Source organism: Arachis hypogaea, chromosome 12, assembly GCF_003086295.3.
Source record: "Arachis hypogaea cultivar Tifrunner chromosome 12, arahy.Tifrunner.gnm2.J5K5, whole genome shotgun sequence".
NCBI lineage: Eukaryota > Viridiplantae > Streptophyta > Magnoliopsida > Fabales > Fabaceae > Arachis > Arachis hypogaea.
This window is the reverse complement of record NC_092047.1, coordinates 74,473,520-74,495,127: the sequence shown is the minus strand read 5'-3', so window position 1 is coordinate 74,495,127 and position 21,608 is coordinate 74,473,520. Positions and strand designations below refer to the sequence as shown.

General features: G+C 32.8%; 1 long non-coding RNA gene across 1 annotated transcript; it reads left to right on the top strand.

Annotated features, from left to right (window-relative positions):
* The first annotated feature begins 13,779 nt into the window (after positions 1-13,779).
* Positions 13,780-16,515, top strand: LOC140177325 (uncharacterized). Its single transcript, XR_011869152.1, has 2 exons — positions 13,780-13,918; positions 16,009-16,515. It is a non-coding gene; the product is annotated as an uncharacterized lncRNA (long non-coding RNA).
* Positions 16,516-21,608: the final 5,093 nt, after the last annotated feature.

Genomic DNA, 21,608 nt, shown 5'->3' with positions numbered 1-21,608 from the left:
GTTTGGCCCAAACCCAACATATAAATACCCTACACTTAATCTATCATCGCACACAACCCCTTTATTCGTGATTGTGTAGCTAAAATGGAGAAGAGATGGATTAAGAGAAAACCCTCACTCTCCACCAACTTCAATCCGCCATAACTTTCTCTCTTTGTGGTGCGTATCTCGTTGTCCTTTGTCTGGTTTTGTTTTTCCATGTAATTTCGTATTTTGTATTTTAGTTTGGATTTTAAGAAAATATTGTAGTTTTGGTTGTTTAGGAGTGCTCTAGTATGATCTATTGATGAGTTTCATCAACTATTTCTATGGGTTAAGGTAAGGAATTCTCAAACCTTATGATTTATGAGATTTTATAAACCCTAGATTAATGTATATGTGAAATTAGTTATGTTAGTATTGTTGGGTGAATTTGGCACACTTTAAGGACTTGAATTTTGCTTGTGGAACTCTTGGGTGTCATTGGGAAGTGACTTCAAGTGTTGTATGTGAACCGCCATCGCTAAAGGTACGGTTTAAGTTTCATTTAAGTACCATGTAGAGTGATGAGAATTCCTAGGTTAGATGCCCCTAGGATAAGGATTGGATTGTGTATTTGGTTGGAATTGATATGTGTAGATGATATGTTGTCATAATTAATGATTGGGATGTGGATTCTGTGATTTTACAATAGTTGGTGTGTTGTGAAATGTGATGATTTGGATGATGATTATATGTTTATGAATTATGTATTTAATTGGTGAATTTAGGCCGGAGGCCATGTATTTGGGCTGGAGGACTGGAAAAAGTAAGAATGGTAAGTGATGATTAAATTGAGTGATAATCCTTGAGATTGAATAGAATTTTGATAATAATTGTGTGGAAAGTTAGAATGATTGATAGGATATTAGGAAATGAGGATTTGGAGGTGAAATAGATGAAATTTAAGTTAAAATAAGTAAATGTGGTAGGTTTGAATTTGGTTGAGTGTGAACATGTGAATTGAGTTAGTTTGAGGTCCTTTTGATATGTTAAAACTGAGTTGGTTTGGGAAAAATAGGAAGATTTGGTAAATGTGTATTTTGGCAAAAATTGACGTCCAACTTCAGCGGGTTATAACTCAGTCCTTGGAGTTGGAAAACTTTCAGCCTTGGATTTTTATGAAAAATTATTTATCGATATTTCCGATGGTCCAAGAATGGTTTAAAAACAAATTTTGTAGAAAAAGATATAAATGTTTGAAAATTGGATTAAAAATTGATTTCTGCACTTATTAGCTTTTGCAATTCTAGTGTGACATGCGTACGCGAAGGTGCCACACGACGCAGAACTTGGGCACTGCTCAATAGTCCTCCATACGCGGAGGGAGGCTTGCGTACGCGAAAATGACACAATTGCAAAACTCGCGTGTATAGACATGGTACGTGATGCGAGCATAAGCTGTTGTTTTCAACTCTCGTGTACGTGAACGGGGTGCTGCGTACGTGACATGCCAAATTTTCACCTCATGCATACGCAGACCAAGCATGCGTACGCAGAATCTTTAGATTTTGCAAAAATGTTTTTTTAAGATTTTTAACCATTCTTTTAGCCTTTTAAGCCTTTATAAACCCCGGTAGGAGTATAGAGCCAGTGTAATTAAGGATGAAAGAGTTAGAGACCAAATCCAAAGAATTGAGTTAGTGAAGTAGAGAAAATTAAATGGGATGTGAATTGATGCGTGATGAGTTGATGATGGAGTTAAGGTCGAATATGATTATGATTTAGATATGAAGCGAATGATTAAGAGGATGGCTGATAAAGATGATTTATTATGATCGAAATATGATGAGGAGGATTATGATATTGAGAGATAGTAATAATTGGTTGAAATTGAGATGTACCTGCCCGGGTAGATGCAGTGGAGTGATTTCGCTTGCTCCGGGATAAGGTTGAGATAGAATGATTATGATGATGAGGAATGATGATGATTGATTATGAGGAATGTGATTGAGGATAAATATGACAACGAGACTAAGTCTGATGAGGTATACATGCCTGGGTAGATGCAGTGGAGTGATTCCACTTGTTCCAAGATGTGGTGGAGTGTGATTGCCTAGGTAGATGTAGTGGAGTGATTCCACTTACTTCAGGTTATGATATTTTAAGCTTCTATGGTAAATTCAAGGATTGTGGTTTTGTCCCGCTTGCTCCCGGTTGATATTTGAGCTTCTGAGGTTGATGCAAAAAATGTGATTTTGTCCCTCTTGCTCCTAGTTAGAATGTTGACCCTGCGTTGCAAGTTGTGGCTGGACACTTATACCTTTCCGAATGTTCGTCCTTGAAGATAAAAAATTCCTCTTGGTAGATGTCCACACGTTGGGACTGTCTAGGGTTAGCTACCGGACATGTCGGGTTTGGCTGTATTGACAGATGAACTCATTGGCCATAGGGCAGACATACATCATTTGCATATGTTTGATTTGCTTGAGCTTGCTTATTTGTATTAGTTTTCCTAATTGAATATGTTATATGACTAAATGCTACTTGCCTTACTTGCTTTACTTGTATATTACTTGTCTGTATTGCCTATGTTTGCTCAACTGAGAGGTCCCTCATGCTAGTGTTAGGTGACGTTGAGGGCTGATGCTAATTCTGGTTATGGTTTTGTTCTAAATTGGAAGTTGGAAAGTTTGAAATATTGGGAAAGATGAGAAATTGGATTAGTGTTAGTATCCTCTAGGATGGTTGCTTAATAACTTAATTCATGGATTAGTGAAAACGTAGGGTGAATAATTGATGAAAGGAAGCTTAAAATGCTTAGTGAGTTCCTATTATAGTGCATTGTATTTATTTGGCACTTTTACCGTACTGGAAACCCATGGGTCGGGGTTCTTATTTTGTATATATTCTCTGTTTTTCAGATGCAGATCCAGGTGCTTAGCTGTGAGCTGTAGTTTGTAAACCCCGTAAAATTAGCAAATAATTAATTGATAAATTAATTTTTAATAAAAAAATTGGAAATGTAAATTTTATAGTAAAATAGGATAGAGCTAACTAAAATATGAATTTTGACACTAATTTTAAAGAATTTGGCCCAAGATTGAAACAACCGGGCTAAACCAGTCGAACCGGACCCAAACCGGGGCCAACCAACCCCACCTAACTTAATGAGCTTCAGTTCATTCTCTCTCCCTCCACGTGCAAAATGCAGAAGCTCATCCAAGAGTAAGGGAAGAACACCCTCAAGCTTGCAAACCCTCACTCCTTCTTTGATTCCACATAACTTTTGATCCGAAGCTCCAATCTCTGTACCGTTTGTGGCCACGCGTCTGTGGCGTCGAGCTCTACAAAGTCTGGTATATTGTAAGGTAAGGAAGTCACATTTTTTTCCTCAATTTTCTCAGTTTTGGTTTCGAAATTCATGAGCCAAGATATTGAAAATTGTTCAATTTTGGTGTTTAGGTTTGAATTAGCTTGAGAGAAACGTTCAACTTTGCCTCTTTGGTGCTTGTGTAAGGTGAGAATTCTAGAACCTTAGCTAATTCCTTAATTGAGTATGTTAGGTATTGAATTTTGGATATGTATGTGTCATATATGTGAATTAGGTTTGTGTATGAGTAAATTGGAGCTTGATTGTGTACATTGGTGGCTTGGTGGAGTTTGGGTGCCATTGCTTTGGGGATTTTGGATCCTTGGAGCTGTATTTGGTGCCTTTGGTGGTGTCTCGAGTAATACGTGAAAATCGGCCAAGGTATGGTTTAGGTTTCACGTATTTAATAATAATGTTCTGTGAAAACTTAGGCTAGTTGACTATAAGATAGGAATGAATCTATGAGCATGTAAATTGTTTAGTGCTTAATGATAAATGTTGAACAATGATGAGTTTTGGTCTATTGTTGAGATTGGTGTTGGATTGCTAAGTGATGAATTATCAATGCTTGTCAAGGTAAGGGAATGAATATGAGTTTGTGGTGGTATGTTGTTGAATATTGTGACTAAAGTAATGAATTTTAGGTATGAGATTATGTATATATATTGAGTTAAAACTGATTGAGGTAGGATGTGGATGGCTTTGGTAGTATAAATGGTATGTGGCTATGTTAAATATATGTAAAGAAAGTATGATTTGAGTTTGGTTTTAATGAAAATTAAGGGTTGAGATTTTTGCGTAAAACTGATTTTTGGACGAACTTCGGCGAGATCTAACTTGGCTTCCGGACCCCCAAATGGTTTCAAAGTTTTTTCATATGAAAATTGGGTCCGTGAAGTTTACGCCGTTCGAAGAATGGATGAAAAATGTTTTAAAACGAAAAAGTTATGCGCGTCGCAAGTTTGGGATTGAAATTGGAAATTCTACAGCATTTTCAAACTTAGTAAAATTTTTGATAAAACGTACGCCCATGCATACACGTGGCCCGGGGTTGTGTACGCGACCATCTGCACGCGACGTGACCACCCCTTTCGAGTTGGGATTTTCGGGTACGCGAGCAGGAGCTTGCATACGCGAGCAATGATTTTCGCACGCCCATGCGTATGTGTGACCCCTGTTTTTGCAAATCTGGATTTTGTGTTTCTAAGTCGAATTTCAAACCTCTAAACCACTATTTTCATTCTTTTGGTCCTAGATCTTGTTAGTAAGCCTAGTAATGAGATGAAGCTAGGGATAGGTGGTAACTTAGGGGATGAAGAAAGTTTGAGAAGTGATGATTTAGGTATGAGAAGGTAGGATGCTTATATATATATATATATATATCAATTATGAAGCTGGCTAAAGAAAAGAATAAATGTTGCATCTGAGCACTCTTTCTTGAAAGTGCGATTCCAGGAGATGGTGGAAGGTGAGGATCCCCTTCTTTGTTCCTTCTGGTATTGTAAAATCGTCCCCAGCGATATGGTAGGAGGTTAGGATCCCCTCCTTTGTTCCTCTTGGGAATATGAGAATATACCTCCTGGGTAGATGCAAGGGTTGTGGTTTTGCCCCACTTGCTCCAGGTTGGTTAGTATAGAGGCTCTCCGGGTAGTCGCAAGAGTTGTGGTTTTGCCCCCATTTACTCTGGGTTATGATAAACTATGTATAAAGATGCAAACATATGATGTATAAAGTGACTTTACATCCATTGAATGATTATGAGATGTTTATAAATGAATGTGAAACGATTATCTGATATACGAGTTTCCCTGGGTAAAGTACCGTGGCTTGCCACCACGTGTTCCAGGTTGAGACTCGATACTCTGTTGACCCCTACGTCTTAAGGGTGACCGGGCACGTATAAATTCCTGAGAATGGTAACCCCTATTGAGTAAAATGAATGTATGATTTATGAATGAAAAAAGAAAAAGCTATGTATAGACTCATGGGGATGCACGACGGGGGACAGTCCAAGGGTTTAGCAAACCGGACTTGTCGAGTTGGCTTGATAACCGACAGATGAGCCTCATCAGCCATAGAACTGGTATGCATCATGTGCATATTGTTTGAATCGTTTGATTGTGCATTAACTGGGAATGCCTAACTGCTTATAACATGCTAGTTATTATACTTGTTATTTGTACTATTTATATTCTACCTGTGTTTGCCTTTATTTGGTTTGGATGATGATTCTATGTTTATGAATTATGTATTTATTTGGTGAATTTGGGTCGGAGGTCGGAAAAAGGTAAGAACGGTAAGTGACGATTGGATTAAGTGATAATGCTTAAGATTGAATGGAATTTTGATAATGATTGTGTGGAAAGTTAGAATGATTGATAGGATATTAGGAAATGAGGATTTTGCGATGAAATGGATGAAATTTAAGTTGAAATAAGTTAATGAGGTAGGTTTGAATTTGGTTGAGTGTGAATATGTGAATTGAGTTGGTTTGAGGTCCTTTTGATGTATTAAAACTGAGTTAGTTTGGGAACAATTGGAATATTTGTTAAATTTGTATTTTGGCAAAAATTTATTTTTGGCCAACTTTGGTGAGCTGTAACTTGATCCTCAGAGTTGGAAAACTTTCAAACTTGAGCTTTTATGAAAATTCATTTATCGATCTTTTCGACGGTCCAAGAATGGTTAAAAAATGAATTTTGTGAAAAAAGATATGAATGTTTGAAAATTTAATTAAAAACTAATTTCTGCACTTATCAATTTTTGCAATTATGGTGTGACATGCGTTTGCTGAGGTGCCACGCGACGTGGAACTTGGGCACTGCCTAATAGTCCTGCGTACGCGGAGGAAGGCTTGCGTACGCGGAAATGACACAATTGCAAAATTCGCATATGCGAACAGGGTGTTGCATACATGACATGTCAAATTTTCACCTCTTGCATACGCAAGCCATGCATGCGTACACACAACCTCCAGATTTTGCAAAAGTGTGTTTTCAAGGCTATTAATTGTTCTTTTAGCCTTTTAAACATTTATAAACGCCGATAGGAGTGTAAAGCCGGTATAATTAAGGATGGAAGAGTTAGAGGCCAAATCTAAAGAGTTGAGTTAGTGAAGTTGAGAAAATTAAATGAGATGTCAATTGATGCATGATGAGTTGATGATGGAGTTAAGGTTGAATATGATTATGATTAAGATATGAAGCGAAGGATTAAGATGATGGCTGATAAAGATGATTTATTATGATCGAGATATGATGAGGAGGATTATGATATTGGGAGATAGTGATAATTAGTTGAAATTGATATGTACGTGCCCGGGTAGATGCAGTGGAGTGATTCTACTTGCTCTGGGAAAAAGTTTAGATAGAATGATTATGATGATGAGGGATGATGATGATTGATTATGAGGAATGTGATTGAGGATAAGTATGACAATGAGACTAAGTCTGATGAGGTATACCTACCTGGGTAGATGCAGTGGAGTGATTGCACTTGCTCCGGGATGTGGTGGAGTGTGATTGCTTGGGTAGATGTAGGGGAGTGATTCCACTTGCACCGGATTATGATATTTGGAGCTTCTGGGGTAGACGAAAGGATTGTGGTTTTGTCTCGCTTGCTCCTAGTTGATATTTTAGCTTTTAGGGTAGATGCAATGATTGTGGTTTTGTCCCACTTGCTCCCAATTAGAATGTTGATCTTGCGTCACAAGTTGTGGCCAGACACTTATACCCTTCTAAATGTTCCTCCTTGAAGATGAAAAATTCCTCTTGCTAGATGTGCACACGTTAGGACTGTCCAGGGTTAGCTACTGGACATGTCGGGTTTGGCTATAAAACTGACAGATGAACTCATTGGGCATAGGGTAGATATACATCATTTGCATATGTTTGATTTGTTTGAGCTTGCTTATTTGCATTAGTTTGCCTAATTGAATATGTTATATTACTAAATGCTACTTGCCTTACTTGCCTTACTTGTGTATTACTTGTCTGTATTGCCCGTTTGCTCAACTAAGAGGTCATTCATGCTAGTGTTAGGTGACGTTGAGGGCTGATTTTGATTCTGGTTATGGTTTTGTTTTGAATTGGAAGTTGGAAAGTTTGAAAGATTGGGAAAGATGAGAAATTGGATTAGACTTAGTATCCTCTGGGATAGTTGCTTAATTCATGGATTAGTGAAAATGTAGGGTGAATAATTGATGAAAGGAAGCTTAAGATGCTTAGTAAGTTACTATTAGAGTGCATTGTATTTATTTGGCACTTTTACCGTACTGAAAACCCATAAGTCTGGCTTTTCATTCCGTATATATTCTCTATTTTTCAAATGTAGGTCCAAGTGCTCAGCCGTGAGCTGTGGTTTATCTGAAAGATGGTGTAGATCATTGATTTTGTTCTACTTTTGCTTAGAATCTCTCCTTATTTATTTAGAAAAGTTTATATGTATGTAATAATCTATTTTGGAACTTGCCTATAGAGGTTGTGATGTATCCTTGGGAGAGATAGAAAGCACTATTGTCAAACTGACTTTAAATTCTCTAATCTTAGTTGGCCTAAACTTCGTAGGTCGCGACTAGTAGCTATTTACTTATGTTATATATTTTTATTCCTGTCTTTGACTTATTCTTCTATGTTGTTTTATATTTACCCACTACAACAAATATGGCCTTTAGCAACGCCAAATTTTGCAACGCCTTAAAACCGTTCTCTTAGATAGGTTTAGACAACGGTTTTTTATAGTGTTACTGTTGAATTTAATTTTTCATTATTTTATAGCAACAAACTAAAACTACTCTCTTTGACTATTTTAAAGAACGGTTTTATAACCGTTATTATGATTTGTATTTAAGCAACGGTTTTTTATTGTTGTCTAAATAATTGTACAAAAGAAACGTATTAAAACCGTTTGCAAAATGCTACACTTTAAAACCGTTCTATTAGATCATCTTAGACTATGGTTTTTATAGTGTTGCGGTTGAAGTTCAATTTTTCATTACGCTATAGTAACAAAACAAAACCGTTCTCTTTGACTATTTTAAAGAACGGTTTTTTAACCATTACAATAATCGTTTATGAAACAATAATTTTCTAATATTATTTAAATAATTATACAAATTAAACGATACCAATAAAAATAATTTTAAATAATCATATAAAATTAAACTATTTTTTCTATAAATACTGAATTTATAAAATACTCAAAAACTATTGTTATAAATATATAACAAATATTATTTTTGAAAAAAATAAAATTAAAATAAATTTATAATAAGTATTATATATTTTTGTTATAAATATATAACAAATATTATTTTAAAAAATAAAATAAAATAATTTTAGAATAAATATTATATATTTATTGAAAAATTTCACACTAAGATAAACTCTAACATAACCAATGACTCTGATCTCTTCAAAACAAACCATGAGAGCGTGCCCTTCCTCCCTCCACCATCAACCCTAACCCACACCAACCCAGGCCATTAGACTCAAATCCATCATCACACCGCAGCGCTCTTCTCGGCGTCGCTGAGTCTCTCCTCTTCGCGGCGTCGCTGCTTCTCCCCTCTCTACGGTGTCATTGCTTCTCCGTTCTCTGTGGCCTCCTTGCTTCTCCCTTGTTTTGCTTCTGCTTCGTTATTGCTGCCTTCACCGTCACATCCTGCTGCAGCCGTCACCCGCGTCACCGTCGAGGAGAGGGATGTGTCGCTGCTTCTGAATCGTGCCCTGTCACTAGTTCTCTGCCTCCTCATTGCGGCTCAACCTCTGTTTAGGTAACTCAAGTGTCTCATTTTCTATGATTTTACAGTAATTAAAGAGTCAATGAAAGACATGATGAAAGAGTATGAAAGGGCTGCGCTTTGTCTTGATAAAGTTAAGCTGGTTTGTAGTTTACTCTTAAAAGCTTGTTACTGCAGTTTGGAACCAAATGCACGATTCTTTTAAGGATATCATTTAGCTTTTCTAGTTATTTGATTTTAGCTTAACTGATTACAAAGGAATTATTTTGAGAATTTTTTGAATGTGCTACTGTTTCAAACTTCAAATTAGAACAGGTATTGTTATGATACTCCCAAGTACATAGTTAGTAAAGGTTGTAAATTAGAAACATTTACTTGATAATTTAATAGTCTATCATGTTAAATCTTTCATGCAAATATATGGCATTTTGATATGGATTTGTGTATATTGATAGGTCTTCCAGAGATTAATTAATGTTCAAAAAGCAAAGGCCCGTGCATCAAAAGATGACCCTTTGGAGTTATGCTCACCTATGACAAAAGTTACTCTTGTGGCTGAAGTAATGCTTTCTCTACTGTAGTCAAATGTTGATGGCTACATGAAAATAAGATACATGAATATAGCATGTTAACAAAAAAAGTCATTGTTATTTTATCCCCGAAAACAAAATGTAGTTAGTATTGATGGTTCACTTTATTTTATTTCGGATATTTTATACCATTCCTACCATTAAGATTTGCAACTTGGTCTGTGCGATGGTTCGCTTTATTTTGCCCATGCCTTTGGTATGAACTACAATGGCTACAGAATTCCTATGTACCTAATCATCTGGATGTGATATTAAAAGCATTATGTACTCCCAAGTCTCCAACATCTCTTCCAATCCATGAAAAGAGGGTTGGGTTAGGTTAGGTATGTTAAATCCTGTCATTTTCAATTGAGAACAAAATAGGTAGACCTTGTTTTGCCATTAGTTACTTTGTTGATTGATTTTTTTTCTTTAATGAGATTTTGTTCTGAGTAATGTTAGGAGAAAATAGTTCTGCATCGTCATCGGTTCATACTCTGTCATCCGCTGCTATTCCGTGCTCTCCTCTCCGCTTGTGTCTACTGCGATGTCCCCCACTTGGTCTGCTGAGGTTCGGTTACGGTGTGTGTTTGGATTAAGCTTATTTTCTATTATAAATCAAAGAGTCATTTAGCTGAATATGTTCTCTCTGTGTAAAAAGTTAAGCATAGAAATTTTATTTTAATTCAATTTAGTTTGAAATTAAAAGAGTCATTTAGCTGAACATGTTCTCTCTGTGTAAAAAGTTAAGCATAGAAGTTTTGTTTTAATTCAATTTAGTTTGAAATTAAGCTAAGTTGTTTTATTGAGCATAATGTTAATGTTAATGGTTGTTTCTTAATTGCTAGTTGGTTTATTTTGTTAGCATGTAAAGTGGCTGGAAATTCCGAGTTGATTCTCTCAATAGATGTCTTAGTGTTTCACAAAATGAGTATTTAAATTATGGTAATATTTAGGGACAAAATTTGTTTGATGACTCAGCTGAGAACATTCTCGGTGGCAGGAGACTTGGAAACAAATTTTGCGACTCTTCTGAGAGCCAAGTCCTTAGGAGTTCCTCAACGGATAAAGAGAGAGCAAACAATGTTGCTAAAGATCAAAGTTTTGGTATGCTTTGTGTTGCATGTTTCTCTTCTATGCTTCTTATAGTTTGCATTTTGTTTTATGCTAATCAATGTTCTTTTAATTACTTTTGCAATTACATGTTGATTGAGAATGCAACTTACTGCAGTAGGTTTAGTCGGAAATGGCTTGGCTAGTGTCAACGTGTATAGATTTTAAATTTTAAAGTTTTTTGAGTGTGCAAATAATGAATTAATTGATTCTAATTTGGATTTGAATTTAGTTTGGTGCATTTTAAGTTGTAAAATGATGCAATGCAATGAGTACTACTTTTCTTTGTTATGTACATTTTTCTTTAATCAAACTTCAGTGACATAAAAATTTGTCTGTAAATTAAATTTAATGGTAAATGTTCAATTAGTTTTTTTTTTAGTGATTTGATTCAAATAGTTAAGCTTATTTATCGACACTAAATTAAAATAGTTGGAACTAATTTCAGTGCAACATGAGAAAATTACTGTAAATAAAGAATTATATAATTATAAAAAACTGTTATGAAAAGTCACAAAAGACAATGGTGTTAAAACCGTTGTCAAAGACAACTACAAAATGGCAATGGTATTAAAACCGTTGCAAAAAAAAACACCAAAGGAAACGCTTTTATACCATTGTCTTTGTGAATAACAAAATTACAACAGCTTAAAACCGTTGCCTATCCAGTTATGGTTTTAAACTGTTGCGTCATAAAAGAAAACGGTTTTAAACCGTTGTCTATTCAGTAACAGTTCTAAACCATTCTTTAAAAATTGTTGCCAAAAACCGTTGCCTATGCTAGTAACTCTGGCAACGGTTTTTTTGTTGCCGTTGCCTTAAATAAAAAACCGTTGCCTTTGAGCATTAGTAACGGCCGCATATACCACAGGTCAAAAACCATTGCCAGAGCGTTGCCTAAAGTTTTAGGAACGGTTTTCCGATATATGGCAACGGTTTTTGACCGTTGCGAAAATCCTTATTTGTTGTAGTGACCTTCGCTTTCTGAACGTGCTTTATCTTCTATTTTATCGATACTTGAGTGTTCTGATTCATGATTTTATTTTACTCCTTTTCAGACTTCTCATTTAATACTTTCTTTCAATAATATCTATATACATATGTATTCTATTCTACCTTGAGAGTCATGCCACTTTACTATCATTGACTTATGACTCGAGCATAAGGATTTGTATATTAGGGTGTTACACCTGGGGCGCTGATTTTTTGTGTCAACAAGATGATGGCGGTGCGTGGCCCAAACTAAACATCCATTACAGACATATGTATATAGTTTTGAAACTCTTGACGTTAGCTTTTTAACGCAACTGGAACAGCCTTATTTGGACCACTATAACTCAAGTTATGATCACTTAAGTAGGAAAAAGTCAGGGCTGGGGACATGGCCGCTGGGCATGTAAGCATGGCCGCCGAGCGTGCATGCAATTTGGAGTTATGGGTGTCCTTAGGGCACGATTTTGATTCCTCAGACCACATTTTTGCTGTACTTTTATTTTTCTTAAAAAGTTTTTATTCTTGCTTGTTTTTAGCCAAAAACTCCTGAAAACCCAGAAGCACTATTCCAACTCTAAATATTTGATTATTTATGAATTTCTATTAGAAAACATAAAAAATTTTATTAAAATTTAAGAAAATGAATGAAAAATAATTTTAAAAATCACTTAAGATGATGTGTCATCATTATGTTAAACTATATGATACAAGGACACGACAACGGAGCAATCATAATTAAATTAGGGCAAATTTAGAGACATTTAAAGTTAACACATTTTGAGCTAAACTTTAAAACAATAAAATAGAATAGAATAGAATAAAAATATATAAGAGTAGAAAACAAAGTCTGCACACAAACATAGTTGAATAATAATACTGAATTGGAGAGGGGCATGAGGTAAGGAGATCTGGTTTCTCCTTTCCCCTTTGTTTTGGCAACGAAAGTTTAATTTAAATAATATGTTCAGGAGACTAATAAGTGAAAAAAGACAGCTTAAACCTCTTGAAGTTTGTTTCGAGAAAGTTAAGCTTACACACTTACAATTCGTTGATGACACTATTTTACTTAGCCCATGTGAGTTGGAGAATGTAAGAAACTTTAGGAGAATGCTCCAAGACTTTGAGATGATGTTGGATTTGAAAATTAACTACAAAAAATCAACATGATTGGGTTAAATTGTAAGGAAGAGGAGATATATAAAGTGTGCAGGGATTCTGAGGTGTGGGAGAACAAAAACTTCTGATAAAATACTTGGACATTCCTCTTGGTGCCAACCTAAGGAGAGTGGAAACCTAGAAGCCAGTTATCCAGAGAGTAGAAGATAGACTAAAAGGATGGAAAGGGAACCTCTTGTCTAAGGCAGGCAAGATAATGTTGGTAAAATCGGTGTTGAATAACCTACCGATCGATGTACGACTTGAGCTTGTTCAAAGTTTCTGAAATGTTGGCAAAAAAGCTAGTATTGCTACAATTAGGTTTTCTTTAGTCAAGACGAATGGGAGTAGATGTACGGCTATGGTAAGGTGAGATATTATCCAAAAATCTAAAAGTCTAGGTGGATTAGGGGTAGGTGATGTTACTCTAGAGAACATTGTCTTTCTCTTTAAATGGTGGTAGAGATTTGACAAAGAAAAATGCCATCTCTAGAAGAAAGTGATTTGTTCATGTAATGCATTGAATGTGTAGAGGTCTAGCTCATTAATTAATTCCAAAGAAAGGAGATATATGGACAAAAATGATAGGGAGATATGATGAGAGCTTAGTTGACTTGTTTGAACAAGGAAGATAATTAGTGGTTGTTGATGGGAGTAGAATTGAATTTTGGCATAGCTTATGGGTAAAAGAAAGGGTCTTAAAAGATTGTATGCTTTGGCAACTAATTATGGGTGGGAAATTAAGTTGGCGAAGATTATTAAGATGGTGGGAAGAAGAAAGTGAAAAGGAGCTTTGTCTTATTCTTAACAACGTTGGAGTCAACGACAAAGAGGTGGATAAAATGGTATGATTATATGACAGAGGAATACTCTATTAAGTCTTTTTTGCAGGTGCAATACAAACTCATGGAAAAAGAAGTCGACTAATTAAGGTGATCAAAGCTTCACAAAAGATCTTTGGAAGAGTTTGGTGCCCTTGAGGGTAGAGCTTTTTGGCTGGTTCGCGATGCTTGAAAGGTTTGAATACAAGAGATAAATTGGTCAAATATAATCTAATACAGCAGTAGGTGGCTAATTCTGTGTTTTGCAGTTTATGCTTAAAAACCGTACGTCATTTATTTTTCTTTTGTGAGCTGTCTTAGTCTATTTGGGATAAAATCTTAGATGGTTGGTGTATTAAGTAGTCCTAGCTAGGGGACCCAATGTCTAGCTTCCAGTCATGGGTGGCTTATGTTCTTACAAGGCAAAGAAAAGAGGTATGGACTTCTTTATTTGTTATCATCATTTGTTGTATCTGGAAGATGAGAAATTATGTGACTTTTATCATTGGGGTGGCTAATAAAGAGGAGATAATGATTTAGATTCCGTTATTCAACTCTTTGTGGCAAAGAGATTGAGAGGAAAGAAAGCTATATAATGACAAGTCATAAGGAGTAGAGTCTATCTTATATCCTCGTGTTTGGGACTATTCTGGAGTGGTGTTTTTTGGTTTGTTCCTTAGTTCGTTTTTGTCTTTGATTGTCAAGTTACCCATGCCTTGTTGTGCTTTTGTTTTTGTGGTGGATTGTTTGATCATTTCTGGTATGTAAGCTCATCACTCTCATATTGGGATTTAAGTTTTTTTGGTAATATCAAAAAAGAAAAATACTGTCTAAGTGTCTATATTCATACATGTGACTTTCATATTGCAAATACACAATTTCATGTGAAGGATATTTGGAATTTTGATCGTTGAAATATGCAATAAAGACTTTTTTTCTTGAATCTCAAGTGATGATATATATTGGAGACTAGTCTCTAAGCTATTCGAGATTTGGTGAAAATTATTCTTATTTAGCGCACCTTTAATGTTTCTTTAAAGGTTTAATTACTCTATTGGTACCTATAGTTTTGCGAAATTTTCAATTAGGTCCTTATACTTTTTTTCCTTTTAATTGGATCCTTGCACCAATTTTTTTTTTTTCAATTAGATTCTTCTTGGAAGTAATTGGCTTAATTGTATAAGGACCCAACTAAAAAAATTTTTGGTGCAGGAACTCAAATAAAAGGAAAAAAAGTATAAGGATCCAATTAAAAAAACAAATTGGTGTAAGGACTCAATTAAAAGGAAAAAAAATATAGGACCTAATTAAAAATTTTGCGAAACTATAGGAACCAACAGAGTAATTAAACCTTCTTTAAACTAACTCAAATAGTTAAAACCCTTTTGATTGGATTTATGACCTACTATCTGGCCAGAATCATATGTGTTTCCTAGTCATGATTGTAATGTTTGTAAGTTATTATATATATGAAGTACTGTGAATGGTTTTGTATGTATGTACATACGCTTTCAAAAAATAGTATTTCCAATTTTTAAAGAAAAGTTCATCCGGATTCGAGTTTTAAAAAGGCTCATATCTTATTATTAAATTTTTGGATGTTATCATAATGTCCTCGCTACTAGACTGGCGCAAACGGAAACATGACATTTTGATAGTAAGGGTGTTATAATAATGGTCTTAATATAGAAAGCAAATCACATACAATTTACTTTCTAAAATATTTATATATTAAATAGCAAGTTATTTTGTATAAAAATTGTTTGAAATATTATATTAAATTTGTAGAAAATTTGTGTGAAAATAATTTTTTGTTTTGTATGAAATTTGTTTGAAATACATAAATTATATTAAATTAAATTTGTCTGAAATGGGGTAGATTTTTTGTTTGAAATTTGTCTAAAATAAAATATTTTTACGTTTGAAATTTTTCTGGAATATATTGTTTTTATGTTGGCTAATTTGTCCAAAATTTGTCTAAAATACATCATAAATAAATGTCTATTCGAAATCTGTCACAAAATTGTCTGAAAAAAATTTCGAACGAAATTTCAGATAAAATATAAATTAGCAACAAGAGTTTTTACGACAAAAAAATTTTGTCTCAATTTTATTCGAAACAAAAAATTTATCTCTAATTTGTTTAAAATTTATCTCAATTTTATTCCAAAATTCGTCTGAAAAATATTGATTTCTAGTAATATTGTTTTGTCTTTGGTGAGTATGGAGATGGTATTTAAATTTATTTTCAGTGATGAGCAATGAAACTTTTTCTCTGTGAGACAGGTGATACTATAATCACGACAGGATTTTATGCTTGCTCAGAAGTTTCCCTTGTGGACTGGTAAACTTTTGGCAATGCTACAGTCTATCAAGCTCAGCATGGATGGCAACCAATGATGAATTCAGAAATTTAAAATAGTAGGAACAAATACCACTACAACAATTTCGGCAGATAGCGGCGGTTATGGGGCCATATTGCGGTAGTTTTTAACCGCCGACAAACATATTACGACAGTTAAACCAAACGCTGGAAGATAGGCCGCAGGTAAACGGTTAGCGGCGGTTTTAGCTAAGCGCTGGAATAACCGCCGCTAAACGTCTACCAATTTTGCGGCGGTTTGCAACCGCCGCTAAATAGCAAATATATGGAAACAGCATTTGTTTTGTGGCGGTTTTAAACCGCCGCCAAATTTTAGTATTTTTGTAATGTCATGTTACCACCAACCGAAATATCTCTTCGATGTATATAGCGCTAATAATTATATCATATGAACATATTTGATTGCCACGCAATTTTTTGTTGTATACTTTATATCTAATCATAGTTATTATAGGCACCTTATATATTAGGTAAATTGCACAATTAAATCAAATGGAGGACTAAATTACACAATTCTATCAAGTTGAAAAATATTATCAGAATCTCCCAAAAGCACATTCTTATGTAATTCGAATCAGTCTCAAATTAGACAAACCAACACTAATTCGAATTAGTCCTATTCGAATTAGTAGTAATGCTTGTAATTTGAATTATGCTTGCAAGTAGTCTTAGGGTAGTTCGAATCAGGGTGATTCGAATTATACACGCTAGGACGTCCCTAGTAATTCGAATAGGTCAGCTTCGAATTAATTTTTTACCATAGTAGATCGTATTAATTTACATCTATTTATATATAATCCAAGCGTATATAAAGAGTACATTTAATAATATCCATAATGAATTCAATAAAGAGTACATTCTATCATAAATAAAAAAATAACAATTATAAATATTTTTTATAAATTATTAAAAATCAAATATTTTTTAAAAATATTTATTAAGATTTAGAATCTAGTCTTTAATATTTAAAATTAGTGAAATATTTGCCATAAACATTATATTTTGTTGGTCAGTTAGCATTATTGAATCTATTAACCACAATAATATGAAGATGATTGATTGGTTTTCATATAAAAATATTTTTATTCTATTTAGTATTTAATTCTGATAAAACATTAATTAATTTTGAATTTAGTTATTATGAATTCTTATATCTAAGAATACAAGTTAAGATTGTTATTTAAAAAAATTTTAAATTTTTTATTTTAATAAATGCTCAACAAATCATTAAAATAAAAAAATTATAATTTAAAATTATAATTTTGGAAAAATTATAAAGTTTTGAATTTTTAATGACTTGTAGAAAATATTTTTAATTATTATTTTTAATATTTTATAGAAAATATTTATAATTATTTTTTTTTAGAAAATATTTGATTTTTAATTAGTTCAGAGTATGATTTTATTTTCTTTTTTTATATCCATGTTTGAATGTAAATTCAAATGCCAATAAAGTAAACAAGAAAATCTTATTGGTAAATTTGTTCACATGAGTTAACATATATAGCTTATTTAACTTGTGAATTTTTTTACATAAAACGGATGTAGAAAAAGTGTTACGAGTTTAAGTAACAATGATTTAAACATATGTAGTTTAATTATCAAAATATATGTTGAGTATAAAATTATTTAATTATTTACTAGTAAATATTAAAGTTGAGTAGAAAAAACTTCAAGAATATAAACATCTACTAAATAAATTTATTAATTAAATAATACTAAACTAATATTTTGTGTTTTGTTTAATTAATTTAATATATATTTTTATCTTATATTTTTAGATACAAATTAGAGTTTAATTTTAATATACTGATAATATAAAAAATTTTATACAATTTTTTAATTATATCTTTTTGAATGATTAACACAAATACAATTAATACAAAAGATAGTTATTTTTTTTTGTTATAGTGTTATATAATTAAATGTATAAAATACACTAATCGTGTATCAAAATTTAATTTTAAAATTAAAAAATATATAAAATAAATATTTTAATTCAAAATTTAATAAGTGTTTTTTAATTAGAGTCAAATATAATTTTTCAATGAAAACGTGTGTGTGTGTTTTTATATTTTATTTTAAAATGTTAGTGAGTACACTTGCTCCAGAAATCAAAACGTGGATCCGTCCCTGATTTATTGGCAGCATACTACTTTCCACGATTATAATCTTGGGGGTACGAGGTTGTAGTTTGAAACTCGAATGAAGCTTGGGATGTTGGCTTCATTTCAGGAAACTCAACCTCAGATGTACTGAGATTGTAGCTGATGCTATCTTCTTAGGATTATGATTATGCTGGAGAACGATTTAGATCTATTGTTGTTATTAAGACTTATTCAATTTAAACCTCTCAAGTAACTAGCGACTAGTTTTCCAAGAATATACATGAGTTAAATGATATTGTTTCTAACATTTTGGCTCGAAGAATGTTAGGGGGTTTAGGGTTTAGGGTTTAGGGTTTAGGGTTTGTGATTTGTAGCCATCAAATAGCCATCAATTATGATTTTAATAGTGTGAGATAGGTGTGAGATTTCATCCAATAACTCATTTTTCTTTGTTGGTTATATGCTGACCAAAATTTTAAAAAATTGCTGGCTCGTAAACTTTTTTTTTGCTTTATTGCGTCATTCATGAGTTGTTTGATTTCTCTGTCATATGTACCTAAAATGACTAATATTGTCGCGGACAAGTTTGCAAAAACGGGTACTTTATCCAGGCGCAGTTTTTTAGTGATTAATAATTCGCCTTATAATGTGTCTACTTTATTGGCTAGTGATCCTTTGATTTTTTTTTTTTTTTTTGAGTTGTAAAATTTTTTTGTCTCCGAAAAAAACTCATACGTGTAACTTGGACACATTCATAGAGTTATGCTGATAGAATTTTACCAACGCATTTTAATTAGAAAACTATTTTTAACACCAATTTAACTAGATATCTTTTAAAAATGATATAATATTCAGTCTTTTGTTACAATAATTTAAAAAAAATTAAAACAAACACATCTAAAAATTATGAATAGATTTAGTGTCTTTTTAAAATTAAATACACATTCAAAATATAAACTAAATAAAACTGAAATGTTTCTATTTAATTATTAATATATTATAATTTAAATATATATCTAAAAATTAATTTATTCAAAATTCAAAATTTTGATTTTAAAATTCTAAAATAAACCTTAAATCATCTAATTATTAAGTAAATCCGTACAAAACACTCAAAGAAGCAGAGAAGTCACGTTTGCCTCACATCCAAAACCCAGAGGCGCACATCGAAAACTCAAAGGCACACATCGAAAATCCAGAGAAGTCATCCTCCGCCAGTGTTCATCCGCGCCACCTTCCTCTTCCGCGCTCATCCTCGACGCTGCCTTCCTCGTTCTCGACACTCATTCACAACGCCGCATTCTCCATCGTCAACACTCATCTTCGTCGCCACCTTCCTCCTCCTCGTCACCGTTCGTCCGCATTAACGTCGCCGTTCGTCCACGCCGAAAACTTAGCTAAGGCAGGTTTGGATGGGTCTCTGACACCATTACTTTTTTTACTATTCTGTATAAATGTTTTTTATTTTTTTGAAATAAAAAATCGAATAAAATGGTCTGAAGATATTTTCATATATATTGCAATGTTAAATTATTTTTGCATGTGCAATTTCTGTATTTTGGAAGTGTTTTAAAAATATTTTCTGTATAACTTCATAATTTTAGATGTGTTACAATTATTTTTAATGTTTAAATTTAAATTTTAGATTTATGATTTTGGATGTGTTTCAAAAATATTTTGTGTATAACTTAATAATTTTAGATGTGTTACAATTGCAAAAAAAAAAACTACAATTGAAAATATTTTAGTTTGTGTATATAATTATATTCGACCATTCATCACTGAAAGTTGTAAAACAGATCATGCATTTTATCAAAAGGTACAATAAGTAAGGGATTAATTTTTTTCTAACTGCACTGACTTTGAATTCTTTTTTTTTTTCTGCAGATACAAATTAGAATATTGTAGTAGAATAGAAGAAAGAAGAAAACTGTGTTACAAAGAGAGAAAGAACGTAAAAGAAGGAAATAATAACTAACTATGAAGTGGGTAAGAAGTTAAAAAATTATAGTTTTTAAAATTTAAATTAAGAGGAATGCTAGGGGGCTAGCAATTTTGGTGTTTTGTAACCATCAATTGGCCATCAATAGTGTTTTTAATGGTGTGAGATTACATCTAATGGTGGGAAATCACTCACTTTTTGTTTTGATGGTTAAGTGCTCGACAAAAAACACAAAAGTTGCTGGCCCCCTAGACTTTTCCTTAAATTAATCTTAATTATAAATGTGTATCCTACAAAATAAGAATATGTTTTGATTAAAAATAATTAAATAATATTAAAAACTGACCAAAAACTAAATTTTATTGTACAAGTAGCATTTTTCTTTTTAACACTAGTTAATCTTATCGGCCATTTTGTGATGGTGAATTTGCCATTAACCATTTTCTTCCCATCAATACCAACCTTCAAATGGCAAAAGAAAATACTTTAAAAAAAAAAATTTATTTCGTAATTAATTTATTATGGTAATATCATTTCATTGCTTATTATATGTTTTAAAAAATTAAATACTATCCTTTGTATTATTCCTTCTTTATAAAATATTTAAGAGATCCTCGGATATTTCCAAATTCCAACTACAAAAATTAAGTGTAGAGTTAAAGAAAACTGCAAACATAGATCAATGGTCACTGTTTTAAGCTTTATATCACGGTTTAAAACCGTGACTAAAGCCATGGTGACCATATATAGCTCAATGCAATAGTTACAGCTTTTTATGCTAAGGTCTCATTTTATTTTCGTTGCTGAAAAACGTCACTATTGATGTAGTAAGTAATTTTCCTTTTATTAGTAGTGCAAGTATTCGGATTTGAGTCTTGCAAATTAAAATTTTGTTTCCAGAGAGATTTCTATCCCTGCTTCAACCAAGTTAACTTGAATTAGTTATATTACTAATAATATAATGAAGATTCCGATGGTTCAACAGGTCCAAGAAAAAACAAAACAGAAAAGGAAAAAAGAATAATTGTAGTTTTTTTATTTTTTTATTATGTTTTCTTTTAAATTAAGTAATGGTCAATTGCTGATGAGTTTGAAGAAGGACAAATTACAAATAGCCCAATTAATGGGCAAGAATAGTTGAGTAGTGACAATATGAAGTTGCAGCAATTATAGTGGATGCATGAAGGATACGACGATGGCCACATGGGAAGAAAATCTTCTCAACATTATTGCTGCCATTGTTGTTTTTCATTCAATGTATTTAAAGGGTCACAGCGCATCCAAGAGAGCCAGCGTGTTTATGCATAAAAGTAGAACCTATAAAAGTTGCAAATCTTGCACCATATAAACCTGTTTTGTCTCATTAACATATGCATCAGGTTTTCATGTGTGTCTATATATATATATATATATATATATATATATATATATATATATCCAAAGAATCATATGC